We start from the raw sequence: 26,837 nt of genomic DNA on the forward strand, positions 1-26,837 counted from the left end.
GAGAAATTTCATCGATTTAAAAAAAATCTTAGTGGGTATATAAAAAAATGTAAATAAGCTTTAAAATTTTTGAGTTTCAAATCATTTTAGCGCACAATTATTTAACTCGTCAAATTTATAAAAAAATTCCCTTAGTTTCAGAGGAATTTGATGAAACACTTCAACACCAAAATAATACCAAAATGTGGCATTCTGACTTAGAAATTTTTTCACAATTTCAAGTCTTTTCTATAGGGGGTATATCAAAAATGTTTAAAATCAAGTTTGAAATTTCCGGTTTTCAATATAAGCATTCGCTTTGAGACTTCATTTTAGCGCAAAATTAATTATTTTGTCAAAATTGTTTAAAATTTTCCCATAGTTTCAGAGGAATCTGATAAAATACTGTAATACCGAAAGAATACCAAAATGTGGTGTTCGACCATTGACAAATTCTGCAATTTTGCAATATCAAAACAATACCTTAAATTGGTATGATACCACATTTTGCTCTAGCTTAATCCTCAAGACAAATTTTAAAGGGTCCAGGAATACCAAAATTTGGTATTATTACGCATTTCCCTTGTTATTTACCCATGCTCAGGCGAAGAGATGGGTTTTCACAAAAATTTCAATATGCGCTTAATCTAGGAATCCCCGTGCAATAGCCGTTTAAGATCACTAACTACAGACTATCTACGGTTCTCACAGGTTACTTAATACTCACGTCTGTTCACTCTGGATTAATTAGATCCGTTTGAACCCCTCCGCCTGAAATCTGCAACCACAAATTGCGCGTTTTCAACGTTTTCACTCGTCGCCACTTTTAATATACTTACTCACTCGCGTAAACTTCTTATAAGTTTAAGCTTTAGAAAAGGGTTTAGGGAATAGTTTTAAGACTCGGACTTAGGATTAAGTTAAATATCGAATTATACTGTCTCCGTACTCGCTGACGGCTAGATTTGACTGAACCTTTTATCAAATAAAAATGCCTTTTTATACATCCACGATCTCGCACGATCGTTCCCGATCTCACTCGATCGTTGCGAGTTCATCCCGATCATATTCAATCGGTTTTACCGAACACGGTTAATAATTATTGATAATTTTATCTGGACACTACAACTTCTTTTGAACAATTTCAAACGTTGAGCTATTTTTTTAGATTCGTAATTTATTTTAAACAAAGCAGAAAATTTCTCAAAACATTCACTTTCAATGTTGATTGAAAATAGTTTCCGAGACATCTTGAGTCGAAAAATACTGAGAAAAACTCTTTTTCATTAAATATGGAAAATATAATAAAGGGACTGTATTCCGATCAGCAATGTAAAAAAGTAGGAAAGTTTTTAAGCTTTTCGACAAAAAAAAATCCTTAAAAATTATTTTTCAATCGAAAACTGGACAATATTCGAAAAATTTCACCTTAAAATAGCTACTATAACATGAAAACAATTGAATTTTTTTTCCAAAACCCCTTTTTTAATGAAAAATTAAAATTGCAAGCCATGTTTCAAACAATCCTTGCATTGAAAAAAAAATTGCGAAGAAAGAACATTTTGCGGTGTTTGAAATTGAACGCGGGATAATGGATAATGCAAGTTTATTTAGATTAACTTTTTTTTCTTTTCGTTTTTCTAATAACAATTATCAATTACATATTTCGAAATCCAGGCTTGCAATTTGGAATTTAGTTTTTATTTTTTTCATATATATCTCCTATGATAATCTTTTTATATATTTTTTTATATAAAATAGATAGATGCGCATTGAGGCTTCATCAAATTTCATAATCATTTTCAAGTAAAATATAATAGTTGAGAATATTGGCAAAGTCACATGAAGCAATTAAAATCGCCAAACCCGGGTGTTGTTCACAAAAGTACTTTATTTTTAATGCACTTTTTAGATTCAACATTGGTATAAAATTCGAATAAAGGCGAATTATCAGATTCAGTTAAATGGAAAAATAGAGGGTTCAACAAAGAAAATGATGAACAGAAAAGATTCTAGTTGTTTGATTTTATTTAAGTCTTTTTTTAAATAAAATCGTAAGAAACAAAAATTTCTTGTTTTGGTTTGCAAAATTTGTACAGATTTTTTTTTTCAAATTTCATTCGCAATCTATTTTATTCGTTTTATTTAAAAAATATGTCCAGCTTTGAGGGACTCTAAAGAATTTCAGATGAGCTACGCGCTACGATTGCTTCATTTCTATCATTACAAGTTTTCGACACAGTTGGTAGATAAACTTTAAGTACAGAATATTAAATTGCTTGCCTAGTATTTTGCAATAATTGCTGTACTATTTTATAATGTTTCCTTAACCTTTGACAAAAATGTGTCATGCTCAAAAAGCAGTCACTGAAAGGTTGTAGCTTGTGAGTGTCGAACTTGAACTGGAAGTTGATTATGTGTGCTAGTTTGTACATCTTAGTATTTTTTTTTTGGAGCAGCGATATGCCAACATAAAAACCTAGTCAAATTTCGGACGTCAACCTTCGACGATGGGTCATTTTTTTATGCGGATGAGTATGTTAAGGACGGAATAGAGGTGTATTGAACTATTTTTCTCGGATCACTGATGCGGAGCTATCCCTGTGTACTGCTAGAACCTGCCTTTTCGCTCGTGCAGGACCACATGACGCTGTATGGCACTTGTGACTACCGGAAAATGTTCCGGCTAAAGCTAAAACTTTCTGGTGGACAATGGATTGCTCAAGTAAAACGGTCAGAAATGAATTGTATGGACGAAGAAATTAAAGAATTCGTAATGACATGGCGAGGACAAAACCATACAGTCAACTCCGGATCTTTTCAGAAATTCACTTCATCCATTGGTATCAAAACCATAATATAGCTAATGATGTATAAGAGTGGTTGAAGCTATGAGAGAGTGCGATCGATGTACCCGGTTATGAACAAAACGGAAAGGGTATTACGTGACGTTTAATACACATGGTAGGTGCAAGTGCATGGATGGAACTGAGTTTGAGAACCGAAAAAAATGAATCTGTATTACCCAGAGGTAGAACACACCAAACAATCTTTCAAATCATATATGATTCTCGCAATTGTCGTTTTTATTTGCCTTAAAATCGTTATCGTTGTAGTTGCTGTAGTATGCTGCAAGAAGAAGAAATGCAACAGAATTGACAAAATAACGCAGAGCCGAATATGTAGTGTGGTTATAGAAAAAAAAAACTTGTTCCTAAATACATCTTCAAACTCATCATGTTTTCAATCGAGCCGCAGTTGCGCAACACCCCTCCAAAAAAGATCTGCACTTCAACCACTTCTGCAAAGCTCATCCCACGACACCTCTCTCAAAACGAACAAAACCCACAAATCTTAGCCCCACAGGCCAGCGTATGTGTACCATCAATCGAATTCATCAAAATTAATTTCGCGTACTACCCTCTTTCGTTGCTGCTGGGCCAACGTGTGGAGATGGCCGTCACGCACAAAAGTGAATGAACGTCCGTGAACGAGATCTGCGGTTGCTGTGTGTTGCAAGCGTCCAAAACACAACCCGCTAGCTCTGGGGTCAGCACTGAAGGGGGTGAAAACAAAAAAAAAAAAAAAAAAGAACCGCGCCAACTGCGTGCCTGGTTGACCAGTGTCTTGGCAAACCTGGCCACGGATGGTGTACACCTTGAGGGTTTTTAAGGGGTGGTGGGGTTTGATGGGCACTGGGCATTGAAATTTGTCTAAATTTGAATTTATGTCTATTAAAATTGTTTAAATGCTGCAAATTTATGGAAACAACTCAATTTGTAAGAAGTGACCGTGGTCCCGTTTGGCTGGTTGCACAAACACAAGGGTTTAATAACAGTTTATGTTAACATAACAAAATTTGTAATTAGTCTGATATTGGTTGAAAGCCAAAACAACTTTGGAATAACATTTTTTGTTATGGAAGAATACCTCGAACTGTTATTGGGAAGATGGGATAAGTTGTTAAAATAACAAAAAATAATAACAAAGATTTGTTCGAAGAATAACCAAAAATGTTATTAGTCTGTTATTACAATAACAATCCCGGGCGGAAAGTGAGTTGGTTGCGATAACTTCGAACTATCTTGGCTTGTTTATTTGCATCTTGTTGTAAACTCCTCGAGTTATGACGACTTTTGAAACCGACTGCGTATCATGGAAAGTATATTCCATGATCATACTGCATTATCTACAGTTGATATAGAGCTGTTAGTGGTAGTTTTTTTAGACTTGGCAAAAATTTCGAAAATTAAATTTTTTTCAAAAATTTTACCCGAGCATCATGAAATGATTATTTTGACTTTGTTTCAAATTTATGCTGGACTTAGCAAAATTTGCAGTCACTGACCGAATTTTCAATTTCCGATACTTAGAATAATTTTCATGAGCTGATATTTTAAAGTTTGATTTTATTTATGCTGGACTTTGAAATTTTTGCGTATATTTTTTAATTCTTCACTTTTTACAGAAAAAGCATTTTTTTGGGACTTAGAAAATTTTCGGGAGTTTGGAAACATGATAAATTATTTTGATGTTTATTTTTGCTTTGAACCAAAATTTCGGAAAAATCGACGAAATTACAGGAAATTTTTGTCCGATTTTTACAAAAACATCAGTTTGTTCCTAAAATAATGTCCCTAACAAAACGTCTTCATTGAAATTTTGAAATTCGAAAGTTGGTTTTTAATAATTATTGATATACCCCCTACAAAAATCGTTCCGGCACTTAGAAAATTTACGGGATCAGTATCACGATAAGATTTTTGGTAGATTTTTTTAGAATTTAAGGACTTTGCGAAATTTTTGCTCTCAGCCAGTTGAATATTTTTCAACATTTTGATAAATTATTTTGATAAGAAACATTACCAGGCTTTTTGGAATTTTACTGTGGATTTTTGGACTTATGCAATTTTAGGAATATTTTCATAAACTGTTATTTTTAATTTAAAAAAATGGAATATAGAGACTTTGGATTTTTCGTGATTTGTAAAATTATTATGACATTTTGGCAATTCAACGCTTTCTCAATTTTTCACAATTTTTTAATGAGTTTTTAAAGTAAAATAATTTTTCAACTTTGAAAAATCTTTTTTTGATGTTAGTGCGTATATTCCTGCAATATTACTCATATTTGTGAAGAGGAAGAAGGGGGAGGGGGTCTGAATTGTGGCGGGGTGCATTAAAAACCAATAAAATTATTTTTGGGATCAAAATCTACTTTATGAACTTGATATGATTTTTGGAAGATTTCAGTTGTTTGCTACTATAAACTCAACTTGATGTGGCATTGTTGGTCAAATAAACTAAACAAGATTTTTCGCAGATACGCCTCGAACAATTTATGTTCGTGGCCATGTTCGGTTATCTCTTAACCATACCCTGGGGTGAACTTGACTTGTTCGTGTTTTTACGAACATGGGTAGATTTTTCCAAGATGCAACTTTCTGCCCGGGATTGTTATTGTAATAACAAACTAATAACATTTTAAGTTATTCTTCGAACAAATCTTTGTTATTATTTTTTGTTATTTTAACAACTAATCCGATCATCCCAATAACAGTTTAAGGTATTTTTCCATAACAAAAAATGTTATTCCCAAGTTGTTCTAGCTTTCAATCAATATCAGACCGATAACAAATTTTGTTATGATAACATAAACTGTTATTGAATTCTTATGCAAAAATGGATTTTGCAAGAATATTCCATAACACTTTCTGTTATTTTAATAGTATTTGTTATTGAAATGGCATGAATTTAGTTATTACCGTCTGTTCGGGATGTCTTTATCCGAGCAGACGGAAATAACTTGAGAATAAATTTTTTTGATATTAGAAAATACTAGGCCAATAACATTTTACGTTATTTATAACTAATTTTTTTATTCGTCGTTATGATTTTTTTGTTATTGGATTGTTATTGTGATAACAGATTAATAACATTTTTAGTTATTCTTCAAACAAATCTTTGTTATTATTTTTTTATTATTTTAACAACTAATCCGATCTCTCCAATAACAGTTGGTATTCTTCCATAACAAAAAATGTTCCCAAGTTGTTTTGGCTTTCAACCAATCAAGTAACAAAATGGATTTCACAACAATATTCCATAACACTTTTTGAATTATATTATTACCGTCTGCCCGGGTATGTCTATTTATGTCTTTAAACTATTTCAAATGTCTTCAATTGTCTTTTATTGTCTTCAACTGTCTTCTTATGTCTTTCAATGCCTTCAAAAGACTAAAAATTGGATTCAAATGTCTTCAATCTAATTCAATATCTTCAATTGTCTACAAATTGACATGAAATATCTTCAAATGTATTCAGTTATCATTTATGGCCTCAAATTGGTTTAAATGACATAATGTTTTTCTCCAGATATTCAAACAACCCACCTTACTCCACTGTCCCTCCTTGGAGGTCCAAACCATGCGGGTCCGCCCCTCCCCCTTCCAAAAGAGGAGGGCACTCCGGTTGGCACTAGTTTTTGGAGCGCCCCCCCCCCCCTTCTCAAGAGGGGGGTTGTTGTTCTGTTACAACAACGGCACTCACCACAAAAAAAAATCCCCAAATAGTTGGTCGAGGTTATGGGAAAAGTAGTTTCGCGCAGCAGCACCGTTTTTGCCTGACTTTACTTTCGATTTCGGTTGTTTTTGCTGCAGCGCAGATTTGGGGCCCGAAGATTTGCCAATTGTTGGCCCGCGGCAATTCGCGCGACGCGCTGGGCCGTTTCGCCATATTGAGAACTTCCTCTATTAAGTTGGGTATTTTATTCGGCGACGACAACTCTGCACTTTGAGGGGAAGGAAGGTGTTGTGCAATCTCCGTCCAGTGACCGATTTGGCGGATTTGTAGGTAATGATGCCAATCAGCTACTGCAAATTTACGTCATCGGCGTGAGGAGATCGGTTGTGACCTTTTACGATACCTCTGGAGAAAAGGAAGTTAATTTTTTTCAAAATCCTGGATTTTGTGTTGAGCGAATAATAGCGATTCATCACGAATTCGATCAATATTAAACTGGAATAAAATAATTAAAATATTTATAATTATTCTGATTTTTGGCATACCAATTTCCACTCTCTGTTTTCTTGAAAAGGGCAACAGATCTCCATTGAGGAAATTGCGAAAGAGTCTACACCTCTACACCACCTCGGCCATCAACATCGCACAAAACATAAGCAAAAAAAAAGCTTCTTTGACATCGTGTCGCAATCTGCCGGTGCTCAACAGTAGACCAAGTTGGTTTTTCATGATTTTGAATTTTTCCATAAATAAGTATTTTTTTAAATACATCCAAGTTGAAATTCGAAAACAAGAATAACAACTAATTTGGCGATGAACTTTGAACAAGTTGATTGGGCGAAAAAGACGATCGGCAAAGTAAATCAAGCCCAATTCAGCAGGGAAACGATAACGGTTTTGTTTGTAATTCAAGTCGAGTTGAATTGCGCGTGCGCGCATACTTTTGCGCCATGTCGGCAATGTCGAGTCAAGTCCATGGGAAAATGTTTGGCATTTGTATTTTGATTGCAAAGTCTCATACAGAAAAAATATGAGCCGGGCGAAGTTTGCGTTTTCATGCTTTTTGAAATCGATGACCTCACTTCCGCTACAAAAAAAGTCAAGTGAAAAAAGACAAAAATAAACAGGATTTTTTGTTAAATTTGGCTCAAGCTTTGCATACACTACTATGACAGATGAAGTAGTTTTCCATCATCCATTTGTCCATGCTTTCTGATCGATTTGTTTTCTAGGGCAAAGTTATAATTTTAGCTAAGAAGCATTCTGTAGACAATATTCAAAAACACCTAATTTTCTATTTGATTTTTAAACACTTTTAAATTGACTGATGTTTCAAGTTGAAATAATTTAAAAATTTCAAAATTAACCTTAACTAATTTACTCAACAAATCTGAAAATTTAACTACGGTTCATTACTTTGACATTGAAAATGGTTTCGATATTGCTGAGCAATTCTCTACGCAATAAGCCTTTTTTCAAATTTTATTATTTGTATCTTTTAATCTTGTTGAGTGGCTTTCGTATGTCCAAAGAAGCAACAATTTGTCCATATAATTTTTCATATAAATTTGGCACCTGTCCTACAAAAATCGTATACAGTTAAACCTCGTATAAGAGCGCCTCGCATATGCAACTTTGCATATACGAGTCATTCCACCTGATTCGGTTTTGTCGCAAGAGTTGCATATGCGAGGTACAGGGCTTATGGGATTTTGGCTATATGGGAGACATGGGCGATATTTTAATAAAAAATCAACTAAACTATACAAATTTATAGTGTTTTGGAATCGTTATGAAGTCAGCTTTACAGCTACACCAAATTTACATGGTTTACGATGTTCTAGGTCATCCGAAACTTCGTCAAGTTAAGGCCTATGTGTTCAACGCCGTACAAGTATGAGGTAGGCGATTTGACTGTGGTTTTTGACCACAGATCATATGCGGATAGCCTCAGGGAGGTTCAGGGACTAGTCTACCGATATGTAGTGATGTTCTGGGTCTTCTGTAGAGTCCCTGAAGGTACGTCCGATGGGTCTACCGCCGTAACACGGCAGAGGTCGGTAGTTTTTGACCTCAGATCATATCCGGATAGCCTCAGGGAGGTTCAGGGACTAGTCTACCGATATGTAGTGATGTTCTGGGTCTTCTGTAGAGTCCCTGAAGGTACGTCCGATGGGTCTACCGCCGTAACACGGCAGAGGTCGGTAGTTTTTGACCTCAGATCATATCCGGATAGCCTCAGGGAGGTTCAGGGACTAGTCTACCGATATGTAGTGATGTTCTGGGTCTTCTGTAGAGTCCCTGAAGGTACGTCCGATGGGTCTACCGCCGTAACACGGCAGAGGTCGGTAGTTTTTGACCTCAGATCATATCCGGATAGCCTCAGGGAGGTTCAGGGACTATTCTACCAATGTGTGGTGATGTTCTGAGTCTTCTGTAGAGTCCCGGGAGGTACGACCGATGGGTCTACCGCCGTAACACGGCAGAGGTCGGTGTTTTTTGACCTCAGATCATATCCAGATAGCATCAGGGAGGTTCAGGGACTAGTCTACCGATATGTGGAAATGTTCTAGGTCTCCTGTAGAGTCCCGGGAGTAACGGCCGATGGGTCTACCACCGTAAGAAGATAGAGGTCAGATGTTTTTGACCTCAGATTATATCCAGATAGCCTCAGGGAGGTTCAGGGACTAGTCTACCGATATTTGGAAATGTTCTGGGTCTTCTGTGGAGTCCCGGGAGCTACGCCTGAAGTGTCTACCGCCGTAACAAGGCAGAGGTCGATGGTTTTTGACCTTAGATCATATCCAGATAGACTCAGGGAGGTTCAGGGACTAGTCTACCGATATGTGGAGATGTTCTGGGTCTTCTATAGAGCCCCGGGAGTTACGACCGACGGGTCTACCGCCGTAACAAGGCAGAAGTCGGTGGTTTTTGACCTTATATAATATCCAGATAGCCTCAGGGAGGTTCAGGGACTAGTCTACCGATGTGTGGTGATGTTCTGGGTCTTCTGTAGAGTCCCAGGAGTTACGGTCAATGGGTCTACCACCGAAATAAGGCAGAGGTCACTGGATTTTGATCTTAGATCATATCCGGATAGCCTCAGGACGTTTCAGGGAATAGTCTACCGATGTGTTATGATCTTTTGGGTCTTCTGTAGAGTCCCGGAAGTAACGGCCCTGAGGCTATTCGGATATGATCTGAGATCAAAAACCACAGACCTATATCTTGTTACGGCGGTAGACCCATCGGCCGTAACTCCCGGGATCTTACAAAAGACCTATCACATCGGTAGACTAGCCCCAGAACCTCCCTGAGGCTATCCGGATATGATCTGAGGTCAAAAACCTCCGACCTCTATCTTGTTACGGTGGTAGACCCAACGGCCGTAACTTCCGGGACTCTACAGAAGACCCAAAAAATGACCACACATCGGTAGACTAGTCTCTGAACCTTCCTGAGGCTATCCGGATATGATCTGAGGTCAAAATCCACCGACCTCTGCCTTGTTACGGCGGTAGACCCATTGACCGTAGCTCCCGGGACTTTACAGAAGACCCAGCACATTACCAGAAATCGGTAGACTAGTCCCTCAACCTCCCTGAGGCTATCCGGATATGAACTGAGGTCGAAAACCTCCGACCTCTATCTTGTTGCGGTGGTAGAGCCATCGGCCGTTACTCCTGGGACTCTACAGAAGACCCAAAAAATGACCACACTTCGGTATACTAGTCCCTGAACCACCCTGAGGCTATCCGAATATGATCTGAGGTCAAAAACTTCTGACCTGTATCTTGTTACGGTGGTAGAGCCATCGGCCGTTACTCCCGGGACTCTACAGGAGACCCAGAACATCACCACACATCGGTAGACTAGTCCTTGAACCTCCCTGAGGCTATCCGGATACGATCTGAGGTCAAAAACCACCGACCTCTGCCTTATTTCGGTGGTAGACCCATTGACCGTAACTCCTGGGACTCTACAGAAGACCCAGAACATCACCACACATCGGTAGACTAGTCCCTTAATCTCCCTGAGGCTATCTGGATATGATCTTAGGTCAAAATCCACCGACCTCTGCCATGCTACGGCGGTAGACCCATTGACCGTAATTCCCGGGACTCTACAGAAGACCCAGAACATCTCCACATATCGGTAGACTAGTCCCTTAATCTCCCTGAGGCTATCTGGATATGATCTTAGGTCAAAATCCACCAACCTCTGCCATGCTACGGCGGTAGACCCATTGACCGTAATTCCCGGGACTCTACAGAAGACCCAGAACATCACCACATATCGGTAGACTAGTCCCTGAACCTCCCAGAGGCTATCCGGATATGATCTGAGGTCAAAAACCACCGACCTCTGCCTTGTTACGGCGGTAGACCCTTCAGGCGTAGCTCTCGGGACTCCACAGAAGACCCCGAACATTTCCACATATCGGTAGACTAGTCCCTGAACCTCCCTGATGCTATCTGGATATGATCTGAGGTCAAAAAACACCGACCTCTGCCGTGTTACGGTGGTAGACCCATCGGTCGTACCTCCCGGGACTCTACAGAAGACCCAGAACATCAGCACATACCGGTAGACTAGTCCCTGAACCACCCTGAGGCTATCCGGATATGATCTGAGGTCAAAAACTACCGACCTCTGCCGTGTTACGGCGGTAGACCCATCGGACGTACCTTCAGGGACTCTACAGAAGACCCAGAACATCACTACATATCGGTAGACTAGTCCCTGAACCTCCCTGAGGCTATCCGGATATGATCTGAGGTCAAAAACTACCGACCTCTGCCGTGTTACGGCGGTAGACCCATCGGACGTACCTTCAGGGACTCTACAGAAGACCCAGAACATCACTACATATCGGTAGACTAGTCCCTGAACCTCCCTGAGGCTATCCGGATATGATCTGTGGTCAAAAACCACAGTCAAATCGCCTACCTCATACTTGTACGGCGTTGAACACATAGGCCTTAACTTGACGAAGTTTCGGATGACCTAGAACATCGTAAACCATGTAAATTTGGTGTAGCTGTAAAGCTGACTTCATAACGATTCCAAAACACTATAAATTTGTATAGTTTAGTTGATTTTTTATTAAAATATCGCCCATGTCTCCCATATAGCCAAAATCCCATAAGCCCTGTACCTCGCATATGCGTGCTTCGCATAAGAAACCCCCATATAAGGTGCATATGCGAGGTTTAACTGTATAAAAACTCAAAAAATGAATTTTTGATCGATTTGTTGGTAAAGATGAGGACTACACCGGAAAAGTTGGACATGAAATTTTTTGCTGATTTTTTGTACAACAAATAAAAACAGTTTTTTGGTTTGAAATTTATTTGTATTCAGAAATCTTTGACCACGTTATGATTTTTGTAAAATAGTTACATTCAAATAAAAATCAAAAAAATGGTCATTTTCATTATTTAGAGGTAAATCAAATTCAAGTAAAAAAGTACTGAAGTGATATTTTGATCAATTGCACTGTTTCAAAATATAGTCATTTGCTGGTAATTTTTTTTTCGAAGCATTTTTTTTTCAATGGTTGCCCATTTTTGAAAAAAAAATGCGATACTTTTAAAATTCCCTACATTTTGCGTTTTTGAACTTTGGGACCATTCATAAACCACGTGGACACTTTTTTAAGAATCTGCTAACATTTTTTGATATTTGAAAATACTAGGCCAATAACATTTTATGTTATTTATAACAAGATTTGTTATTCGACGTTATGATTTTTTTGTTATTGGATTGTTATTGTAATAACAGATTAATAACATTTTCATTTATTCTTCGAACAAAACTTTCTTATTATTTTTTGTTATTTTAACAACTAATCCGATCATCCCAATAACAGTTTCAGGTATTCTTCCCTAAAAAAAATGTTATTTCAAAGTTGTTTTGGTTTACTACCAATATCAGACCAATAACAAATTTTGTTATGATAACATAAACTGTTATTAAACCCTTATGCAAAAATGGATTTTTCAAGAGGATTTCATAACATTTTCTGTTATTTTAACAGGATTTGTTATTGAAATATTATTAATTTTGTTATTACCGTCTGCCCGGGTACCGTCTGCCCGGGAATCCAAAAACAAAAAAAATCATAACGGCGAATAACAAACTTGTTATAAATAACATAAACTGTTATTGGCCTAGTATTTTCAAATATCAAAAAATGTTATTCAAAAGTTATCACCATCTGCTCGGGTAAACCAAGCCAAATTTTTGGGAGGTATTTAAGGACATAAAAGCCGAACCGAATAAAATCTTGATCTGAAAAATCGACCATCTTGAGCTACCCTAATGGCCATGCAAAGGTAAATATAAACAGGAATAATGAGATTTTCTAAGCGTTGCCTAATTAGCTCTCGTTTTTGAATACCGATATCTCGGGAATTCAAAATCACCAAATTTACCGTGTATCATTTTTTTCAGTTTAGTCCTTATCCATACCTACAACTTTGCTCATGACACCAAATCGATCAAAACATTTCTTCAAAAGATACAGATTTTTAAATTTTCATACACCATTTTTGAATAGAAAGCTGCCAAATTTGTATGGAAAATTATATGGACAAACTAATGATGCAAAATGGCTTCTTTGGGCACACCGAAGGCATCAAAAAAGTTTCAGTCGGATAAAAAATACAAAAATTAAAATTAAAAAAGACCAATTTCGTAGAGAATTGCTCAACCCGGGCAGCCCGAGCAGACGGAAATAACTTGGGAATAACAATTTGGGAATAACATTTTTTGTCTAGAAGAATACCTCAAACTGTTATTGGGATGATCGGATTGGTTGTTAAAATAACAAAAAAAAAATAATAACAATGATTTGTTCGAAGAATAACTTAAAATGCTATTAGTTTGTTATTACAATAACAATTAAATAACAAGAAATTCATAACGACGAATAACAAATCTAGTTATAAATAACAAAACATCTTATTGCTGTTGATACTGTCTGAAAATTGTCTGGCTGGGAATTTCTCAACCTCTACCTTCCAGAAAAAGAAAATCGTTTCCAAACGAACAAATTGTCACGTTCCAACTAACCAGTCAGAAAGCAAAACCCTGAAACACATTTAACGCACCACCGACAAGTGCGACAGGAAGTCGATTATGGGCCACATTTTGACGCTTTGTTTCGATGGTGTCCTCATTCTTACTTCGCGCCCCTTTTTAAAGTGTGTCCTTCCTGTCCTGACTTTCCCGCTGATGGCGTTTTCGTCACCCCTTTTTTATCAGTTTTTCCTCCGTGGAGATTAATGGCTCAGGATTTTCTCAGCATTGCTAATGGGTTTCAACGGTTGATGCACTTAGCCGAGCGGGCGCGGCCAAAGAGTTATTCCGATTGCGTGACTTTTTGTGAGAAAAAATTTCCGCTTTTCGTGCTGGGTGATTGTGTGGGAAATTGCGCTTGGTTGCAGTTTGTAATGATGGGTTTTCTTTCTGTTTTCCTTCTCGTTTCAGGTGAGTGGCCCAGATCAATCAAAATTCCTTCGTCTAGAGGTTCTGCCAAGGGTGAGTCGGTTGGACACTCATTAAAATATTATTCAAATCAACCAATTGCATTACACACAAGCCGAAGGTAATACAATAAAGTTAAGGGGGTATGTTGCAGTCGGTACATTCCTGCGGACAAATGGTGATCGCCATAGATTAATTTGTTACATAACGAACGTCGAAAAGAGCGGGTGCCTTTGTTAGAGTGTCTCGGAAGGCTCAGCTAGGATGGTTCAAAATTTGAAGACGCAATACTCATGAATTTAGGTCAATCCCGGGCTTACGGTAGTAACGAAATTCATGACATTTCAATAACAAATACTGTTAAAATAACAGAAAGTGATATGGAATCTTCTTGAAAAATAATTTTTTGCATAAGAGTTTAATAACAGTTTCTGTTATCATAACAACATTTGTTATTGGTCTGATATTGTTTAAAAGCCAAAAAAACATTGGAATAACATTTTTTGTTATGAAGTAATACCTCCAAATGTTATTGAGTTGATCGGATTAGTTGTTAAAATAATAAAAAATAATAACAGAGATTTGTTCGAAGAAATACTTAAAATGTTATAAGTCTGTTATTACGATAACAATTCAATAACAAAAAAATCATGACGACAGATAACAAATCTTGTTATAAATAACTTGATGATGTCCCAGTTTCTTAGAAATCATATAGAGGTCAGATAATTATTCCTATTTCGTCCGAGTTAAAATAAAAATATAAAAATTTAAATAAAAAGCCAAGTGTTTTAAAACGCATTCTACACTAGTTAAGTTGTTTTGCAATTATTAGTTTAAAAAAAAAGTAAGATTTGCCGATAACAAAAAAAAATGCGAAAGCTTTTTGCGATACTAAACATCGAAAATTTTCAAAAATTCAGAAGATCTTGAAATCAACCCAAACATGCATAAAAATGATTTTAAATGCAGAGAAATGCATTTTAAATTTATTTCAGCTTATTGCATTTAAATTTCAATTTTTTTTGAAAAACTTTTTTCTTGCCCCCTGATTTTTTGGGCAAAAACTTTAAATAAAATTTGTAACTGTCTTATATAAAAAAATACCATTTCCAATTTTTTTTAAACTCAAACCTAACATTACAAAAACTGTCAAAAAAAATTACCATTAGCTATTTTATTATGGATTAAAATTATTAAAATGAGCAGAAAACTTCACAAAAGATCTTTTTTTAACTTTTCAAACAGACCAAGAGTTTCACAGATAACTTTGTTTGAAAATGAGGGATCATTAGGGGACATCAAGAATCGTATCGATAAAATCCTAGAACAAAAAAAAAGAAAGATAATTTGCTCATATTTTCAAATATTTTTTTTTTGCGAGGATGCTATTTCACCATGCAATATTTTAAATTATTAATCTCGTTATTTTCTCCAATTTGTCGATTTTTTGTCTTAATCTACTACTAATAAATCACAGTTTTTAATTGTTTATGGGTAAAAGTAAATTTCAAAACAATTACATCATAGATGTTTATCATTAACACTATTAAAACTACGTCTAAAATTCTTATTCAATCCAATAAGAAATTCAGTTGAATAGTAATTATTCAACTGCTCATTTTCTCTCTTATTTCATAATTTAAATAAGAATAATATTTCGACTTCGCAATTCTTCTAAATCGCTTTAATATTGTTTCAAATATTAATGGCAGTTATTAATTAATATTTGTTTAAGGAAGGAAAATTTGTAATATAAGATTCCCATTTTTTGAACCAGTCTAACGTCCACAACTAGTACGCGGCTGTATTCTCCAGAGGAGAGCACACATGAACATATGAATCTGCATATTCGTTAAACGACCTCACTTCGTCGCCGTAGTGCTAACTTGTCGTGCGTGCATTTTGGGCCACATTAAGTTAGGGACGTCATTTTGTGCAGCTCACAATGCTTCACCTTTCGACCTTCAAAGAACACCAAAATTCGATTTCAATCCTGAGATACTCAATAAAAACCAAAAAAGCTCCGTGCATTTTTGTCACTTCTTTCATATGAAAGGAAGTTTCGATCTTGTCGTGCTATCTTGACACAGCTCGAAAATTGATGTCATTTGGCCAGAGGGATTTCAGGTCAGAACGTAAACACGTTCAATTATAACTCGGGACTCCTGCCACCAAATTCAATCAAACTTGGGGGCAATGCACATAATGGTCAATCAAACAAACCGTGTTTGTTATTGTTGACATTGCGTGCTCTTGTTTTTGTTTATTGCGTTTTTCTCGAAACGTCAAAAAGCAACGTACGTCAAGTTAGCACGACAGCTTCGACTAACACTGAAGTACCTATACTGTTACAGTTTGGTTTATCAAACTTTGTCCCTAAATATCTTCAGATTCAACCGGTAAGCAATCGTTCAAAAGTGGCCACCAAAAGTCCGCTCCCCATCGAACCGTTCAATCATTCAATTTTGCGACTTATCGACTTTTGACTGTCATTACCTCGTTTTGTGAGACGCTGAGCGCGGGACAAACGTGGTCCATTATTACAGCCATTTGTTTTGGTGCCGCCGCGCCGTGTGGGTTGGAACCCGCACCGTTTGACGGACCCATGGCATGGAGTTGCGTTGGCTGCCACGGCCGGATGTCGACGCTTTACGCGCTAATGTTGTTAGGCAGCAGCGTCACAGCAAATCGCTGAGATAATTAACGCGTCGTCGTAAACGGTTGTTTGTGGGTCAAATGTGGCGGAGATGCGAAAAAAAAATTCCACTCGCCCGAATAGGGACTTGAACCCTAGACCGTTGGATTAAAAGTCCAACGCTCTACCGACTGAGCTATCCGGGCTGGTTGAAAACTGTATTAAGCGAAAACGACAAAATACGCCCAAGTGCACGCAACCAACACCGTACCCGAACAAAACACTTGAACAATCAATTGAATTACTCACTCACTATCGGACAATAACGATCACGCGTCCTCAGTGCGTGATCGAGGTCGAAATCATTAAGTCAGGATGGCCGAGTGGTCTAAGGCGCCAGACTCAAGAGCAATCTTGCCGAGCGAAGTACTCGGTAACTGAAGTGAGAGCGTTCTGGTCCTCTCTGAGGGCGTGGGTTCGAATCCCACTTCTGACAGGATTTTTTTTTTTTTTAGAAAAAAGGGTTTATTTAATCATTTGAGATCACTTACAAATTTGTATTTAATTATAAGTGAGAGCTGCAAAGTATAATTTATTGTTAAGACAATCTAGACTCGATTTTCCAAAGCCTCTCGGTTTCTAAGGAACTCGTGATAATGTAATTAAAACATTTTTTCTTCTCACTTTCGTTGTCGTTGAGCCCAACATTATATTTTTTTCCGCGATACGATGATCCGGAAAGTTTGTTTTTGCTGAGTAATATGCTTTGGATAATCTAGAGTCCAGATTGCATACCCTAATATTTTTTTTGGTGTGCAACAAACAAGTAATTCATTTCATTAAAAGTAATATGACAGTAAAAAATTTTAATTAATTCTTTCAAAACAAGCTGCAAATAAAAAAAAACCTCATTTTAACTCGAAATCCTATAGGACTCTTTTCTTATTTTCAATTACTGTTTGGATTATATTAATCTACACAGTAAAAAAATCATGGTAATGTTAAATCTGGGAAGGGGTACATCTTTAATGTCAGAAAAAAATGTGTTTTCAGAGGTAAAATTCTGAAAATGTGTAATTTTACCACTTTTCTGGTGTAATGTCACTTTTTCAGTCTAAATAGAGGTAAAATTTTATCATAAATCACACTTTTCAAATTTACACATTTTTTCACTGTGTATATTTAAATGAAAATAACATCCTGCTGCTATCTTTATTCTTATATGAAAACAATGTGTTATCCCGAGCATGGGTAAATAACAAGGGAAATGCGTAATAATACCTTTCTCTGGTATCAATACCAAATTTTGGTATTCCTGGACCCTTTAAAATTTGTCTTAAGGATTATGCAAGAGCAAAATGTGGTATCATAACAATTTAAGGTATTGTTTTGATATTGCAAAATTGCAGAATTTGTCAATGATCGAACACCACATTTTGGTATTCTTTTGGTATTACAGTATTTTATCAAATTCCTCTGCAACTATGGGAAAATTTTGACCAATTTTGACAAAACAATTAATTTTGCGCTATAATGATGTCTCAAAGCGAATGCTTTCATTGAAAACCGGAAATTTCAAACTTGATTTTAAACATTTTTGATATATCCCCTATAGAAATGACTTGAAATTGTGGAAAATTGTCTAAGTCAGGATGGCACATTTTGGTATTATTTTGGTATTAAAGTGTTTTATCAAATTCCTCTGAAACTATGGGAAAATTTTGACCAATTTTGACAAAATAATTAATTTTGCGCTAAAATGATGTCTCAAAGCGAATGCTTTCATTCAAAACCGGAAATTTCAAACTTGATTTTGAACACTTTTGATATACCCCCTACAGAAATGGCTTGAAATTGTGGAAAATTTTCTAAGTCAGGATCAGGGAAGGTATTTGCCGATGGGCTTCCGAAAAGCTTTTTTAATTTATTTCCTTCCAGTTAAGGAATTAACTATAACCATGTATGGAGCACTTGTAGATATTTTACTAATGAACAACTTTGTAGAACATTGTTTTGTTCTAAACTGAATGCTGTTGACATTAGAGCGTAAACAATAATCCCCTCACCATCGCGAGTGAGGGACGCCGATGGTGGCATTTTTAGACATTGTTTACGCTCTAGTGTCAATAGCATTCACTTTGGAATAAAACAATGTTCTACAAAATTGTTCGTTTGTACAAAATCTACAATTGCTTCATGCATCATTATAGTGAATTCTGTAACTGGAAGGTAATAAATCAAACGAGGGCTTCGCGATGGTTTTTTGCCATTTGCCATCCCTGGTCAGGATGGTACATTTTGGTATTATTTGAATATTGAAAGGTTTCATCAATTTTCTCTGAAACTATGGGAAATTTTTTAAAAAAATTTTACGAGTTAATTAATTTTGCGCTAAAATGACTTGAAACCCAAAAATATTAAAGATGATTTTAAAAATTAGTGTGATATACCCACTAATATTTTTTTCAAAAACGTTGAAATATCTCTAAGTCGGGATAACCAAATACTTTGAAAAACGAGTCAATCGACAGATTAATGAATTTTAGTGAATTTCAATTCAGTTTCATTTTAATAATACTTATTTTTCAATCTTGTTGTTTTTCAGAATCTTCAAGAACTTCAAGCACAGGCCGTTCATCAATGACAAATGAATTCGATGTGGTGAAGAATATCACTAATTACAACATGGAATCATCAGGTGAGCAGATTTGGCTGTTGCATATGAATAATTTCCGTTTTTTCACTAACTGCAACTGCTGCACTAAAAGTGGTATGAAAATACCAAATTTTGGTATTACTTGTGCAAATATTAGCGACCAAAATGTGCTCTTGGTTGCCCAGTAATAGATGGTAAAATACCATGGAATCATACCAAAATCATGTATGTGGAACCACAGGAATACAAAAATCTGATTTTCCAAGGGCGCGGGAATACCTAAAAATAAAACCATGGCAATACCAAGTTTTGGTATTCAAGCAATGTTCAAAAATCCAGAAGATCTCAACTTGGTATTGAAATGGTTTTATTTTGAGGTATTATTTTACCCTTGAAATAACATGGTTTGGTATTATTGTTGTGCCCTTACACATACAAGATTTTGGTATGATTTCATGGTATTTTACCATCTATTACTGGGCAACCAAGGGCACATTTTGGTCGCTGTTATTTGCCCAAGTAATACCAAAATTTGGTATTCCCGTGTTATTTACCCCTGCTCGGGATGTGAATCTCTTGCGATTTTTTTTTTCTATTAATTGAGATTCTAGCTAGAATTTTATTCACAAAAACTTTAAATATATCGAAATTAAAAACTAAAAATATTCGAAGGCCTGGGAAAAAAATCACTTCGGATAATTGAATCATCGAAGGACAAAAATTTAAATAATATATGTACCAGCCTGATCGAATAACAGAAATTTCGTTTTTGTCGTTTTCTTTTTTTATTTCTGATTTTAATTATGATCCCTTATTTATGATGAAGTGATTTAGAATTTTTAAATCCAAAATGGCGGCAATTAAATATTGATAATATGCGTTTTGTAATTTTAAACGCCAATCATCTATTCACATTTGACTAAAATGGGGTCAAAGATTTCAAATTTTGTGTAAAATAGAAAATAAAAACGATCTCACTAGGTTTTTTTTGGCCAAATTTTCCCTAGTTTTTGACTATTTGCATTTAAAGAACCTTCTGTTACCAAGCGGTAAATGAAAAAAGAAATAGTTGCAAGGAACGCCATATCTCTATGAACCAGCCAATCTCACAAGATGTAAAATTGTTATTTCGGTAAATAAAATGAATTGAATTAAATTGAAATAGAAAATAAAATACTTAGTAAATTTTTTGAAAATAAAATAGAAAATAAAATTTTTTTGTTGAAAACTTAGCGAAATTTAAAGAAAACTGTTTATTTCAGAAAAAGTTGAACCATTTTCTTCAAAAATATGTCTACAAACATAAACATTAAAGTTGAACGCAAGTTATTTACAGTTGAGTATCTAATTCACAAAATTAACAAATTTCCTTGAATTGCGTCTAAGAATCATTGAAGATTGGTCTATTCTTTTATGAGCTACAGCTACTCATACAGAAAAATACATCAACAAATAAATTTCCATTCTCTGAAAACTTATTTTGTAAATTAAAAATTCAAAACCATCATTTGAAAGGGGTCAATCATCATTACAAAATTTTAAACAGTAAGTTTTGTGTTTAAAATCTAATTATTTTCTTGTGATCAGCAAATATTCATATGACATTTTTTTTGGCATTGAAATTTGGAACGTTACTTTTCGAGTTTTGGTGAAACTTAAAAATAAACTTTAAATGCACTTTGGAAAAAATCCGAAATTAAAACTTATAGGCTTGGCCAAAAATATACATATTTTTTTTAGTTTTTTTTCCAATTTGTATTTGAGTTCGAGTTCAAAAACGATGCGCTTTTACAAAAAATGGAGTAGTTTTAATAAATTTAATTTTGCATCAAAAAGTGTTGTCAAATTGATTATTTTGAATAAAAACGATATTTCTTCAGTTAAAAATTTATTAGATAGTTTTGTTAACTTAACAAAATAAAAACGAAAATCTTCAAATTCAGATTTTGATTCAATTATCAGAAAACCCAAAAACATTTTTTTGGGAGCGTTCTTTTATTACGTAACGCGAAAAATCAGACTTTTAGACCCCCTCCCTCCCCCTCGTAACAAAATTTCCATACAAATTTTAAAAATTTTGTATGGAGCGTAACACGGCCTCCGACCCCCCCTCCCCCCCTACTGCGTTACGTAATAAAAGAACGCTCCCTTTGTGTTTCTGTCTGTTCTGTAACAGGCTCAATAAAATAAAGGGGATAAACATATTTTTCTAAGATTTCAAATCAATTTCAAGCGCAATCAGCAGAAAGCAATTTAAAATTTATTATTTTTTATTTAAAATTTTCAATGTAAAGTAACGTTAAAGGTTTATATATTTCAGTTAAACAATATTTTCTTGAAATTTTAGACTTTTCTCAACTTCCTTAATATTCAAAAAAGTGTCCACGTGGTTTATGAATGCAATATGAATGCTCTCTAAGCAGGTAAATTTGGAATCTGTCAAATTTGGTGGCATTTCCTTTTTAATGAATTTTACTTCAATTACATACACATAAACTGGAATTTAAGGTATGTACAATTCGGTGCTTTTGGATACTTTTGTTTAAGTTAATTGTGGAATGTCTTTTCGACATTAATGTTTGCCAGAGTAGAAAACTTGGTCTAAAGTTGGACGGTTCCTTGCATCAAAATCAAGCGGGCTCTAGAACCACATTCTCCCGAGGGGTTGAACCTCGCTGAACGGTTCCGATGACAGCCGCACAAGAGACCGCCCCCCGGCAATAGAGGGTTAGTAAATATGTCACCACCATGCCCGGACCGGACAAAGTGAGTGTGTCAACCGCTTGTACTAGCTGCTGCTGCTGATCGTACACATTCTAAGACCTTTCCAGCAGTCGCAGGCCTAGGCGCAAGTCATGTCGCAGAATTTAGGTTAGGTTACGCGTAGCGGCCTCCTCAACAGGCAGGGCTGGCGCAGTGATTGCGGTTATGCTGCATGTTGGTTTGGTTTGTTGGTATTTAGAACGCCGAGTCCTTTTACAATCTCTGCCCTGTTGTTGTTGTCACTGTGTTTCCACTTGAAGTTGATGTTGGGAGAAAAAAAAAGAACAAAACTCCAAACCCCTAATGGCAAATAATAGTTTGACAATAACCTATTCGAGCCCGCGCTCGGCAAGGAATTCGACGCAACAAATGACACCGAAAAACTCCAGAAGGGTGACAAAGTGCGAGCAAATGTTTCGCTCCTTTACGCTAAAGGGCAAACTCGGAGAAACGGAGGGATCGGCAACTGCACACGTGTTTCCCGAGAGTCAGCTCAAGTGTGTCTTCGCGGTGGAACATGGAATATTTTTGAGTGTTGGGTTCCTTACCCACTTAAGAATGCAAGGGGAGGATCATTTTCGAGCAAGTGGTGTTCGGTTCTTAGGATCGCGTTAAGTAGACATAAACAACTCACAGGCGCAGGCTGATTTGAGGTTCGATACGATAATTGAGGCCTAATATTCTAGATTAATGGGATCAAGTGGCCGCGGAGCTGCAAATTGCGTGGGCTGAGGGTATTAGGCTTCGACACCCAAACTGAGCCTGCAGATCGCGGCGAGCCACACAGAAGTCAACGGCAGTCAATAATAGAAATAATAAATATATGAATAATAATAACTCTATAGGTTTGCACTGGCGCGCGTCGTTGAACTGCAGCGACTGTGCCAAGTTGGTTGGAGGTTGGGCTTTGAGTTCGTTTTTTTTCGTACTTAATGGTAGCTTGGGTAGCTGGTAAAATCGTGTAAATGTTTTGTAGTTTGGTGTGAAAGATAAGTATCAATATTTGCAGCCTACAGGCCTAATCTGTACGATGGAGTTTACCGGAATTATAGGTGTGGTGACATAGCACTTAGCACAGGTTTTGACAAGTTCGACAGGTCAGTTGTAACAACAGCTGAAGCAGTGTAGAACAGGACAGATCGGCTAGATCAATTGAATGACTCTCATCACACAGTTTGAAGACTTTTTCAACGCTCATATCTTTGCTCACATTTATCACCTATGAATCACCAAAGTGATTTATGAGGAAAACATTGTTTCAACCCCTCGTGGGGCCATACGCAGCACCACGGGGGCACCCCTTCTAAATCCTGTTTTTTACCCTTCTCAAATCTCAACCCAAACCGCGGGGTCTCTCCAGCTGGGTCACCAACGTCGGCCGCGTAACGCATAGTTGACATTCTTGCGATTAGTTGCAGTTTTTTTTCGTTTCTTCAGGTTTGCATAAAAATTCGTTTAAATTTGTTGTGCCCACCAAATCCAGCCAGCACCACATTTGAGACGCGTTGCTGACCAGATTGGAAGTTTGAAACATGAAACCTTGACGACTGACAGTCCACGGCGGTCGGGTGGGGGTGGCCACGGTTCAGAATCGAGATTAGATCCCGCACGACGACTTGGACGGCGACGTCGCTGCCGCAAACGCACTCTGCTGCTGCGGGCTGAGTCGAGCAAAAATCGGAGGGAATCGACAGCGGCTGCTCCCCGGCATGATAAATGTTGAGGAGTGTCAACCCCGCGGAGGTAACCACCGTTGGCCGTTTGGTGCGCATTGCTGGAGGCCCCAAGAGGGCGAAACGCGCAGATTGCGCACAGATTGCCAGGCCAGGCACTTCGTCTGTCCCCAGCTGCACTTTGTACTAAATCAAAATCGAAACACAGTTTGACAAATGCATACGCGTGCAACTCCTTAATGGGAGTTTTGTTTCGTGGCGAACGCAATCGGGAAAGGGCGCAAAGATTAGGATAATGCTTTGCGAAACCAAAAAAATAAAATGCAAAAATACAAAAATACAAAAATACAAAAATACAAAAATACAAAAATACAAAAATACAAAAATACAAAAATACAAAAATACAAAAATACAAAAATACAAAAATACAAAAATACAAAAATACAAAAATACAAAAATACAAAATACAAAAATACAAAAATACAAAAATACAAAAATACAAAAATACAAAAATACAAAAATACAAAAATACAAAAATACAAAAATACAAAAATACAAAAATACAAAAATACAAAAATACAAAAATACAAAATACAAAAATACAAAAATACAAAAATACAAAAATACAAAATACAAAATACAAAAATACAAAAATACAAAAATACAAAAATACAAAAATACAAAAATACAAAAATACAAAAATACAAAAATACAAAATACAAAAATACAAAAATACAAAAATACAAAAATACAAAAATACAAAAATACAAAAATACAAAAATACAAAAATACAAAAATACAAAAATACAAAAATACAAAAATACAAAAATACAAAATACAAAAATACAAAAATACAAAAATACAAAAATACAAAAATACAAAAACAAAAATACAAAAATACAAAAATACAAAAATACAAAATACAAAAATACAAAAATACAAAAATACAAAAATACAAAAATACAAAAATACAAAAATACAAAAATACAAAAATACAAAAATACAAAATACAAAAATACAAAAATACAAAAATACAAAAATACAAAATACAAAAATACAAAATACAAAAATACAAAAATACAAAAATACAAAAATACAAAAATACAAAAATACAAAATACAAAAATACAAAAATACAAAAATACAAAAATACAAAAATACAAAAATACAAAAATACAAAATACAAAAATACAAAAATACAAAATACAAAATACAAAAATACAAAAATACAAAAATACAAAAATACAAAAATAAAAATACAAAAATACAAAAATACAAAAATACAAAAATACAAAATACAAAAATACAAAAATACAAAAATACAAAAATACAAAAATACAAAATACAAAATACAAAAATACAAAAATACAAAATACAAAAATACAAAAATACAAAAATACAAAAATACAAAAATACAAAAATACAAAAATACAAAAATACAAAAATACAAAAATACAAAAATACAAAAATACAAAAATACAAAAATACAAAAAAACAAAAATACAAAATACAAAATACAAAATACAAAAATACAAAATACAAAAATACAAAAATACAAAAATACAAAAATACAAAAATACAAAAATACAAAAATACAAAAATACAAAAATACAAAAATACAAAAATACAAAAAAATAAAAATACAAAAATACAAAAATACAAAATACAAAAATACAAAATACAAAAATACAAAAATACAAAAATACAAAATACAAAAATACAAAAATACAAAATACAAAAATACATACAAAATACAAAATACAAAATACAAAATACAAAATACAAAATACAAAAATACAAAAATACAAAATACAAAAATACAAAAATACAAAAATACAAAAATACAAAAATACAAAAATACAAAAATACAAAAATACAAAAATACAAAATACAAAATACAAAAATACAAAAATACAAAATACAAAAATACAAAAATACAAAAATACAAAAATACAAAAATACAAAAATACAAAATACAAAATACAAAAATACAATACAAAAATACAAAATACAAAAATACAAAAATACAAAAATACAAAATACAAAAATACAAAAATACAAAAATACAAAAATACAAAAATACAAAAATACAAAAATACAAAATACAAAAATACAAAATACAAAAATACAAAATACAAAAATACAAAAATACAAAAATACAAAATACAAAATACAAAAATACAAAAATACAAAATACAAAAATACAAAATACAAAATACAAAAATACAAAAATACAAAAATACAAAAATACAAAATACAAAAATACAAAATACAAAATACAAAAATACAAAAATACAAAATACAAAAATACAAAATACAAAATACAAAAATACAAAAATACAAAAATACAAAAATACAAAAATACAAAAATACAAAAATACAAAAATACAAAAATACAAAAATACAAAAATACAAAAATACAAAAATACAAAAATACAAAAATACAAAAATACAAAATTACAAAAAAAAATGTTTTTGCTTTTGTTTTTGTTTTTGTTTTTGTTTTTGTTTTTGTTTTTGTTTTTGTTTTTGTTTTTGTTTTTGTTTTTGTTTTTGTTTTTGTTTTTGTTTTTGTTTTTGTTTTTGTTTTTGTTTTTGTTTTTGTTTTTGTTTTTGTTTTTGTTTTTGTTTTTGTTTTTGTTTTTGTTTTTGTTTTTGTTTTTGTTTTTGTTTTTGTTTTTGTTTTTGTTTTTGTTTTTGTTTTTGTTTTTGTTTTTGTTTTTGTTTTTGTTTTTATTCTGCGAAATTACAAAATGCATTTAGAAGAAATTCAAATAGTTCCGAATCTTAAAAATTTTAAAGGCTAAAAATAATTAAAATATTTTAATAGCTTAAAGTTGACTTGAAAGTTGGTATTTACAGAGAATCCATCTGTACAACAAAAACCCTCGGATTGGAATCTCTATAATTTTCGCGTAAATCGTATGGCACTAAAAACCCTTCCGAACGTGTGTACTCAGACTCCAAGAACTTTACTAAATCTCAACATTAATTAACGAACTCTGCCCAACGCCGCTGCTCAATCGAATCCAACACGCGTGCCAAAATCGACCTGATTTCTCGACAACCCAGTCAAAGCCCAGAAACTGGCCTCATGACCAGGTAATCACGTGG

The 26,837-nt window shown here is 34.6% G+C and overlaps 1 protein-coding gene and 2 non-coding genes across 3 annotated transcripts in view; 2 read left to right on the top strand and 1 right to left on the bottom strand.

Annotated features, from left to right (window-relative positions):
- LOC6034088 (ecdysone-induced protein 74EF) overlaps positions 1–26,837 on the top strand; it is a 340,530-nt gene that overhangs the window by 177,669 nt on the left and 136,024 nt on the right. The window lies entirely within an intron of this gene.
- Trnak-uuu lies at positions 16,766–16,838 on the bottom strand. The gene has a single exon. It is a non-coding gene; the product is annotated as a tRNA-Lys (tRNA).
- Positions 17,002–17,128, top strand: Trnal-caa. Its single transcript has 2 exons — positions 17,002–17,039; positions 17,084–17,128. It is a non-coding gene; the product is annotated as a tRNA-Leu (tRNA).

This window comes from Culex quinquefasciatus, chromosome 3, assembly GCF_015732765.1.
Source record: "Culex quinquefasciatus strain JHB chromosome 3, VPISU_Cqui_1.0_pri_paternal, whole genome shotgun sequence".
Taxonomy (NCBI): Eukaryota; Metazoa; Arthropoda; class Insecta; order Diptera; family Culicidae; genus Culex; species Culex quinquefasciatus.